The sequence below is a fragment of the Triticum urartu genome, chromosome 1A, assembly GCF_056163025.1.
Source record: "Triticum urartu cultivar PI428250 chromosome 1A, HENAU_Tu73, whole genome shotgun sequence".
Lineage (NCBI taxonomy): Eukaryota > Viridiplantae > Streptophyta > Magnoliopsida > Poales > Poaceae > Triticum > Triticum urartu.
Genome location: NC_141873.1, coordinates 163,690,738 through 163,701,967, shown reverse-complemented (window position 1 = coordinate 163,701,967; position 11,230 = coordinate 163,690,738).

Below are 11,230 nucleotides of genomic sequence, written 5' to 3'. Positions count from 1 at the left end.
TTTCATGCGCGCTCACTCATAATCATTATGATGCTGTTCAGAATCTAAGATTCATGAAAACATAAAAAGTAGTCAGATTATCTATGGAATGCATTGCGGATTCAACTCGGAGAGTGTCTCCCTATAAACCCCTGCATATGCAAAGTTCACCTCCCCAACCGTGCTGACCAGACCACACACAGAAATACAAACCCCTTATGTCTCTATAATAGGCAGGCACACATTTTAAAACTGAAGTGGGAACATTAGAATCATATGAAATTTGTATTTGAACAAATAAACTAAGCAATTATGAGTGGCCTATTGTTTAGGTCCAAGGGTGGAGTGTTGGTAGTGCGACACAAAGCAAGTAGGCAGATTGTATTCCATGTAAAAGATCGAAACCTATGTAAAAGCTGGAAATGACACTTTATTTCTATACAATGCAGTGTTCGTTACCCACACATGATGGAAGAGATCACATAGAGAAATACTATTCACTCATGTCTACGGTTCCAGTATTTTGAAACAGGGTGGTCCACCCTAAAAGAATATTGACAACAAATATGACAAGGCAAGCATAGATGTAGTGAATCAATAATTTACTTGTGAGCTTACTAGGACAAGTATGCAGAATTGTAACTACGGTAAGAGACCGTCCAAAATCTGAATGATGAAGTTTGTCTAGCACTTATTGTTTGCAACTAATCGACGTGAATAATTGGGTCAATGTCACTACGACCTGGGTAAGAAAGACAAGTAAAATTGTCAACAAACCTGGCTTGCAGTAGTAATCTGGGTCAATGTCACTACGACCAACAATCCAAAATGACTAGTTTCTATTCCAAGGGACGGAATTTTGAAAACCCTATGAACTTTAGAGGTACTAAAGATTACCAAAATACATGTGAACCATTAAGTGTAGGTAGCACTGAGCACACAACAAACTCTAATGACAGTCATGCTTAATGAGTAATGAAATAATTAGAAAATGGGTGATGAGGAGTGGCTGCTGAGTGTTGAGGACGTATCTTAGGATAAATCGGGTTGGCTTGGTGGGTTCTGCACGCCTGAGCCCTGAACGGACTGGGAAGGTAGGCACGGCGGCGCGCCCGGGCAGCGGTGACCCTGTTGGGCGAGCGGCTCCTGGCCTCCTGTTAGTAAGGCGTCTCCTCCTAGAGTCATGTCATCCGGGGACGGCAAGTCGTCGGTGAGGTAGGCGGCTGGGGGCGAGTAGAGATCGGAAGCGCGCAACAGAACAGAGGGGAATCGTGGCCTGGGACGACCCAAAATCCCAGGGTGGGCCGGCCCACCGTGGGCACCCCGTAGAGATACACACCCGAGCGGCGAACATGCATTTTCGAAACTAATTTAGGAACATTTAGCTGACCAATTAAACAACTCTGTTTTAATAATATCATATTCGTATTTGAACAACTAAGCTTGTTTAGCTTGATGGGTGGAGCAGTGTTATTATGACACGAAGCACATATTCTGATCGTATAGTGATCATAAAAGGGGGAAACTCTAAGCATATTTTTTTAGCAAAAGAAGGTTTCCCCTCCGATTTCTATTAAAGAAACCACCACGGAACCAACATGATCAATTAAACCCTAAGCATGATCAATTAAACCATATTATGGCTGTGCCATGGCAGATTTGAAGCTGCAAACCGGAGAAATGATATTTAGCATCCATTTTTGCTTCGAACTAAGAACTAAATTCTAAGAGCTGAAAAGAAAGTAGAGTAACCAAGTTAAGATCTATTTTCCGGTTGAGATCAAAAAGTTGAGGAGATATGAAGTACCACCTCTCTTGCGGCGCTGTGTAGGCATCGGGGGTGCGATGGTTGTCGGTGGCGTTGAAGCAGATCTGTGATGGTAGACGGGTGCATCGGGGGATAAGTCCCATTGCGGTGGAAGAGAAGGTCGTGTGAGCGGCCCTGACAAAGAGGACGACGGCGCCAATGAAGCGAGAGGACGCGATGCAAGGCTATTGGTCCGTCGCCGTGGATGAGAAACGTCCATCTCTAGCAGTGGACGACGCGGTCTTGGTAGGCGCTCCGGCATGGTGGAGGACGGTGGTGATGGATGTGGTGGAGGACGACTGCGATGGATGGGGTGGTGGATGGAGGCTGGTGTGGGGATGGGGTGTTCGAGAGCGGACGGTGTATGAATGGGAAAATGGAGGGAGAGGTACGGGGAACCATGTTTTTGGGACGGTCCTGTCAGAAATATGGGAAAGTTACGAACTTAGCCCCCGTTTAAAATTTGGACGTCTCGTCAGTTGGGGATAGGACGGTAATCTTGCATCTCGCCAATATTTGCCCAAAGCGATTTCGGGCAACGAGAGGGTAGTTGGCGCCCATGGTTGGCGCCCACGGTGTATGAACGGGTCTGACAGGTAGGGAGGTTGTGTCACGTCTGAGTGAAGTTACAAACCTGCCCTTATTAAAAATATTTGCCTACGTCGATTTCGGCCGAGTCGAGTTTGTTTTGCCACCCACCGTGTATGAATGGGGAATGGAGGGAGAAACAGAGGTATTTCGGACGAGCTTGAATCAATGAGTTTTGCCGCCCATGTTTGACACCCACCGTGTCAGAATGGGCTCAGAGACAGTTGTGTCGCGTCTAATTGAAGTTACTAACCTACCCCTATTTAGAGCAGTGGAAATCGGGCCGATGGATTATTCATGTAATGGGTAGACAGTAATTTCCATCTCCCAAACACTTGGCTTCGGGCAGCCGACGTGGGAGTGGACATTTTGCTGCTTCTTTCGAATTTTGGGACAATAAGCATCCACGTTTACCCTGGCAACTAAATTTGAATCCATTTTGTATTCCTATATGAATCTTTATAAATCATTCTATGTGTTTTTATATATCTTCAAAAGGACGACAAAGATGTATTCCACTGTCATATATGAATATGGTTTACAAATGCCGATACTCAAATTCAGAAAGTAGAATCCAGTTTAAGGTGAATTCGAATATTTGGAACACTTCATGTCCAAATCAAATGTCACACGCGGCATAATGTGTACTCCCATTTAGATATGTACACAAGCGATGTATCAAGATTCAAATACCGAGTCAATCAACCAAGAATGTACAGAACTAACATACATATAAACACTTATAGAGTATATGGATCAATAATATCAACTAACATACATAAGCCAGGCCACTGTACTTTTTTTGGCTACAACAACATCCTTTTTTTAGCCAGCATCTTGGCCCTTTCCGATGCGTGCCACTTATGGTCCATCTATACTACTACTATTGCTGAATGCACATTCAGCCCGATTGGCATATTTGTAGGTCTGGCACAGCAATCCAAATGAAATGTCTCCGAGTCTTATCAATTAATACAGACTTGTGCTCAAATAAAATTACAAACCAAAAAAACAATTATTACATGATCTCTAAAACAAATGTTTTGATTGATTACATGAACAGACAACACAAAGATTATTCAAATATGGAAAGAACATTTAACCTATGATTTACCATGTAGGAATTTAATTTCCTTTTTTCCTTCAGGACCTTAACAATCTGGTCAGTCTCAGCTTGCTTCATTTTGAAATCCACCAAATATTTAATGGTTGTCTTGAGTACTGCTTGTCATTGTGATGTTTGCTTCCTCAACATGTCAACTTCATCTCTAAGTGCAGAAGCAGAATATCTTTCTACCACTAGTTTAGCCTCTAGAGCATCAGCAGTTGGCAATTCATAATGCATGGTTGGGCCGGTGCCACTGCTATGGTATGATGCAACGTCCATGGGGACCTCGCTCTTTGATCTTGGGCTAACCTGTTTTGCCATTAAAGTTCCGATTGGATTCATAAAAGTTGAAGTTAGCAAAACATCTCAACTGGGAGTTATAACAGCAAACCAGTTAAACAAACAAGGAATTGAAGAGTTTCAATTGGATGCTGAAAAGTAGTTATTAACATCATTGTAACCCGCTGTTGCAGTAGCAAAGCAGTTAAACAAACAAGTAGATATTTAAGTTAAGGCAAACATGTAATTCTTAACAGTAAGTATCAAACACATAGATAGGTGCAGTCTACAATATGATTAACAGGCTGTGCCATTACGTAATCAGTAGCAAACTAAATTAAGCCAAGCAACATAATTGAACAATTTTGCAATAAGTGGCTAACTAAAATTCCAAGAAGCAGGTAACTGAACTTACGCTAGTTCTTTGTACAGGCACACTGCAACTTCTTTTTTGCTTACAAGGTTGTACGAAGGAGTCCATGGCATCAATTGCTTGGATATGCAGTCCCAATACTTCTTTCTTCCCACACTGTATGGGTAAGTCGAATGGTTAATCTGGTAAGATGGTGCGTCCTTGATATGTTATATGATGACGTGTAGTCAGACTAGTTTTAGCCAAACACATCACACTGGCTTTTACTGTATATTTCATGCGATTACTTTTGTCATATCGAGATCTAAGCAATCTACAATAGGATGAGAAGACTGGCATCCTTCACATTCTTGGTGAACTTAGTTCATAGAAACAAGCAATTCAACCATTCTGTGGGTAAATCAAAAGCGCCACTGGAATATTTTTCACTATCCAATCATACACACAAAAAGGGGCGACGCCACCATAGGGGCTGGTATGGGCGGCCGCCTCAGGTGGTTGGAAAGTGTGCACCTAGTTTGAGTTGTCCAGGTTGGCCCACGCTAGTTTTGTTCGTCCCAACGCACGAGCAGGCAATGTAAAAAATGAAGAAAAATGTTTCAATTTGGATGGGCCAATAACATTAGTGCAAGGCAGGCCCTATAGCAGGCTCGTGGCCCAAACGAGCGCCTCCCATATAGCAGGAAAAATCCCAATTCATTCGCTCCAGCCTCTAGTCTGGTTCGCTCCTAACCTAGCCGTCGTTGGACAGACCGACACAGCACTTCCTCGCGCCCTCGTTGGAGGGCGGTCGCCGAGCTTCAAGCGAACAGAAGGACAAGAAGATGAAGATCCAACCCTGGGTGTAGCCTGCGTGGGAGGTAGCGGCGGCAGCATGGGCATGGCATCGAGCTTGCGCAAACGGACAGTCGCAACTTGCAAGACTAGCATGCGCAACGAGCAGGTACATCACATCCCTGATTATATCTAATTCAACTCTTCAATTTCTGGCCAATAGTTAAACCTGGCAGTGTTGTAAAACTGCTTGTATGTAGGGAATCTATGAGAAAATGAAACCAATTTGTACTTATTTTATAACTCCCCCAATCAATATTGAACTGACTGAATCTGATGTATCTAATCAAGTTTCCGATGCAAACATACAAGCTCATGTTGTTCTTGAGCCTGAAGTGTCTAATGAACAGACTGCTAATGAAGGATTTGATGCAAACATTTTACATGCTCCTGGTGATGAACATATAGTGTCTAATGAGGGATCTAATGCAAGCATTTTGCAAGCTCATTGAAGGATTTAGTGTCTAATGATGATCTACTATGTTGAGAGAGACAGAGAATTGCAGGCATTGATGACAAGCAAATTATAGTGCATTTTCATAGCTTGAGGAAACATCGAGGCCATCTACCAGAAAGTCCCCGTATCATGACAACATAGCATAAATACTTTTCTAATCTGTTGTTTGAAACTATTGGCATACTTGTGCAGGATAGATATATTGATATGCAGCTTGCACACTGGTTATACGTGCAATTACACTTTGATATTTTCAGCCAGGGAACGAATAATTCAAGCAGGTACAGACCATGTTTGTAGTCCTTGTACACCATGTTGCATTTTCTGTTTTTTGGTGCCTGCATCATTTAGTGTTTATAATATGAACTACTTTGGATCATTAGCTGGTTTTCAAGGTGCATGTAGCTTCACATTTCTCAAGTTATGTTGATTTCCGGAGTGCAAGTGCCTTCGTATTTTTTAAGTTAAATGTTTGCCCCTGGTAACTTGAATTCGTGGATCAGCCATTGCACACAAATCATACACGAATGCCAATACGAATTAAATGAAATGCAGGGACTTACACTAGCTCGTTGCACAGGCTCACTGCAGCTCTGCTTGCGCTTGGGATGTTCCATGTACAAGTCCATGTTACCACTTGCTTGGATGTGCAGGCCTTGTGCTCCTTGCATCCCCCTCTGCATTTTTTGACATGGCGAATGGTTGATCAAATAAGAGGAATCAACCTTGATGTTGTACCGAAGGACAGATACTTATAAGGTTATACGGGTGTGCAGAATGTGTACCAGATCCCGTAGCACCGTCATCCTTCGCTAAAAAATGGATTTGCTTGTTTCAGATGATATCTCCAGAAGAAATAAGAGTTAAAGTCAGAGTTGCATAGGCGTGTAAGCTAAGAGAGCAGTGAAAAGATATCCAAAAATCGTCGGAACAGTGCACAAGGGAGTGATGTGTGGATACCTAGTTCGGGTCAGCGTTTGGGCGTGCTCGCCTAGCTAGAGTGTGGGTACGGCAATGCGCTGGCGTTGGTTGGCCGCGCACGATGCAGATCTTGAGTGGCAGCGGAGCGCTACGATGCGGTGGACGAGACCGTTGGTGAAGCCCCAACGGCCTCGGGGGCGGAGGTGCGATGATGTGCTCGGTGAAGTAGCCCCGGTGAGCTAGGAGACGGCGTCGGTGAAGCGCACCTGATGCGGTGGAACTCGGTGTCTATGAGGCATGTCGGTTGCGGCGGCCGACGTTGTCGATGGACCACCCGGTGTAGTGGACGAGGGCGTAGATGAGGTAGCTCCGGTGCGGTGGTGAAGCGCGACCGTCGTCTTCGTCATCGTCGTCCGGCATAGAGGTGGGGAACGGTGGGGAAAGAGACGAGATGAGGGATTTTGGCGGCGAATTAGGGATTTGAGCAAAATCTGGGCGCGGAAGGGGACGGTGGAGAAGGGAGATTTTGCAGGGCAGGAATTGGGGCCACCAGATATTTCAATCCGAAACGTGGAAGAACGAACTTATATTGTCATCGTACTTTTGGGGGGGAGTGGGTGGCTGGGTGCTACGCGTCCGTCCGACACACGCGACCACCCCGACAGGACTATGCTTCGGTGCCTTAAGGCACCTGCCTTTGTGTCCATGACATGTGGGCCCAACAGGTGGCTGGTCCACATGTCAGTGACCCAAAGGCAGTTGCCTTTAAGGCACCGAAGCAGCGTCCACCCCGACATGACCCTGGTCTGCCTGGCGCGCCTACATTTGAGAATGCAAACGAGTCTTCTTTCATTTGCAAACGAATCTGTATGTATTACCATGCTCGTGTTTTCCTTGCAATAATTAGTCATCCGAAACGAGATACTCCATCCGTTCACTTTTGTAAGTCATTTCAGACAACTTAAAATGAACTGTTTTGCACATTGTCTGAAATGTCTTCAAGGTCTTATAAAAGTGAACAAAGGGAGTACTATAAATTAATTAATGAGGAGTTATTTGAAAAAAAAATCGAAACGGTACCCACGCTAACGTGGATTAGAGTGTGTCACATAATTAGTTATTTGAATTAGAGTGTGTGCCACGTAGTTAGTTATTTGAATTAGAGTGTGTGTCACGTAGCGATCTCCAATTCTAACGTGGATTTCGCATTTCACTGTATCCACGCTACTTTTTTAATACAAATTCATATGTATATGATGAACACCATGGCAGTGAGAAAACTTTTGGATGGATTCAAACATATGACCTACAAAATAGCACAACAAACTGAATCAATGTCAACTTTTCGAAACTTAGTATGGCACGAATTCGAAATAATTACCCGTATGCCTGGTCCTCAGTTCAAATCTTACAATGGACACCGAATTGAAACATCGATATTAAGTCTCGTACTATGTACATTCAAATTTTGTTTTTAGCCCCCCCCCCCCCCCCCCCGCACAAACGCTACATACTTCCTGTATCGGTCAATCTTCCTCTCCTAACCACCTTAGGAAGCTATCGGGTTCCAACACACGTTCATTTGTTTCGATCTCTAAGTCTCTCAACTACACAACCCCTTTTTCCACTCTGTTACCAAATGTATTTACCTCACACACCCGCCATTGCACCCCATGCCGAGCTCTCTCTCTCCCCCCTCTCCCTCTCACCCTCTCGCGCTAAATACATGCATTGCCTATCTTACCCCCCCAACCTCTCATGCGCACGCACGCACGTTGTATATCTAGGTCACTCCCTCGAGACTGTCTCACTCTTTCTTCTGCACGGCGGGCCACACTTGCTCAATCTCCCTCTCTTTATATGAGTCTCGTTTAACCTCGTTTTCTTTCACACACAAATGATATATCTCCCTGTTCGGGCCTCGATCGACACACTCTATACTCTCTCACGCAGATTGTCTATCTAGGTCAGTCCATCCAAGCCGCTGCCACTCTTTTGACCTCATGGTGGGCCACGCTCACTCAATCTCTCTCTCTCCCCCTCCCTCTCACTCTCTCCGTATGTCTCGATTGACCTCTCTCTTTCTCGGACAAAAACGATATATCACCATGTTTGAGCCCAATTCGACCTATTCACATTGTATACTCTCTCACGCACATCGTCTATCTAGGTCACTCTCTCCAACCCGTCTCACTCTTTCGATCACACAGCGACCCTATGTGATCGGTTGACCTTGCTTCCTCCCACGCAGAAAATATATCTACATGTCTGTGACTGGATCATCTCTCAAGATCTATCTTATAGCCCTCACCCTTTCCAAAAAGCTCAATCAGACAATATCTCTCTAGAGCATATATATTTGTTCAATGAATGTCGGACCACACTCACTTTGTCTCTTTATCTATATGTCTCTCGATTGACCTCGCTTTCTCACACCGTATCTTCCACGCATTGAAGCTACTACCTCTCCATCCCTCGCAAAGCCGGAGCTATTTACATTGCGAGGGGCACTCCAACCTTGGATTAATTTGTGTAGGCATTTATTCCGGTCGGTTTAGATTATATTTTCGTAGCATTCGGCCCACAACTACTCCAAACACCATTGCAACCCACGCAACTCCCCTAGTTGATTTCCCTCTGGCTCGGTCATCGCTCTCTCGCACGTCCTTTCTCGCCTTCAACGTTGCACCATGGTATTATTGAAAAAACTATGTTGTTCTCTTTAATTATTATAAATAAGCTACAAAACTACACACCGGTAGTCCACTTGGAATGGAACAAATTTCGACCCACAAATTAAAGTGCTACAAACTACACACCGAGGGGCCCACATGTCATGAAACAAATTTGGACCCATATACAAATTAAAAAATAAATGACAAGGATCGAACATGCGACCGGGCCTTCAAGCCGCACGTCAATAGGCAACATACGTAGAATAGCAATGTTTGTTGTACCCCTTTGTTCACATAATGTTTTTATATTACCACAGCCTAATTAATGGATAACATGTAATATTATTTTTACTACTATCCGCCTTCACTTACTGGTGGGTTCCATGTGTGCTCTCTCTCTCTCCTCCCCTTCTGCGTTTAGATGCACGGGCAAACAGGAAGAACTCGCGGGCGATGTTGCCGCTGACCATATCTGGGCGTGTCCACAAGTCACGGCACCAGTTTCACGTACTAGCAGCACTAGTCAGTGTGTACGTGCAATGCACGTTAATTTGGAAGTATATTAAGTGCATGCGGATATTAACTACTAGGATATTATTTGCGTGTTGTCATGTGATTAGCACTATTTTTGGCCTGAAATTAACTGCATGCTAAACGTGTTGAGTGCTCGACATTGAAGTAGTCTAGGTCGTTGGATGAAAAGGAATACATGTGGCTTGATGACGTTTTATATTTAATTTGATACGGCTCTAGCAGAACATTCAATCGATCAAACCATACATTTAGTTCAGTCTGACTCTGACTTTAAATTATATGACGATCAATATAAAATAAACGGAAATGATAAATGTTCGGATTTTAAGCATGGCAATCCGAACATTTTTCATGGCAAATTTAGATTACGCGGCGGTGGCGGGGGCGTCTCGTGGTGGGAAGCGGCTCCTCTGCCGTGCTCTCTGTGTCGTCGGGCCACTGATCGATGGCGACGGCGGCGTCTTGCGCCGTTGTTGGCGTACTCCTGGACGTTGGCCTAGCTTCAAGGAAGGCCAAAATGTTCTGGACTTCAGAGCGAGTCAACTAGCAGGAGGAGGCGATTGGCGTTGGTGCAAGGAAGAGGTCGACGGCAGCCATCCATGCCTCTGAGAGGGGCACTGGCACCCGTGCGGGGACAGGCGCTGTCAACGGTGTGGCGGAGACATTCGTGTGCACGGGCACCGGCACGGGCGTGCACGTCAGTGCACGCATAGGAGCATGTGCTGGCAAGTGCACAGGCACCGGCACAGGCGTGCGCGTCGGTGCACGCGCAGGTGCATGCGCTGGCAGGTGCACGGGCGCGTGAAAGTCGGTGGGGACCTCGTGGAACCCCGTGGGATCAAGCTCGATGACAATGTGTGGCTCCCAGCCCATCAATGCCACGGGGATGGGCGCTGGCACAGTCGGGGCGACGGGAGCCAGAACGGGAGCGGGGACAGGCGCGGCGTCTTCCCGCAAGGCCAGTTCAAGCTCGTCCGAAAGCGCCTTATGTTCTTGAGACTCCGGCTAGGTGTCTTCCTCAGGAAACCGGAACACTAAGGGCAGACCATCATGATGCGGCATGGCGTACGTTTAGGTCAGGCTAGTTGGAGGTAGACGACAGGAGAATCGGAGTGGAAGAGAGAGGATTGTAGCGATATCGGGTAGTGCGGAGTTGATTTTAAACTGCGGCGCTGACGACATTAAAAGTGGGAGCAGTTGGGACGACGGTGGGCGGCGGAGCCTGGTCAAAGGGCTCACCTCCCAGTGAGCCTACACAGCGGTCTCCTCGCACGCCTCCCTGACAGCCGGCGCAGCGGTCTGCTCGCACGCCTCCCATCGACACACACGCTTGCTCGGACGGCACCTGCCGATGAGAAGCAGGGACTCGTGGCGGCACGTAAACACCCACGGTTTCAATAGTGAAAGCGTTCGCCTTAACATGACATGTCTTTGTTCCAAAATACCTTGGCTCTTCATTTGTGCAACTTGTCATAAGCAGCTTGTCTCAAATTGAAGAAAAAACTTACGAAGTAATATTTGTGCCATATCACGTGACCATGCTTACTTTCAAGAATTTATGCTCACTTTTGGATTTTTTGAAATTTAAGATCCAGGATTCGAAACAATATCATAACCTGCGTCATGCAATAAATTTTCAAGCCGTACATCTATCATGTTGTATTTCTTAAGAAAG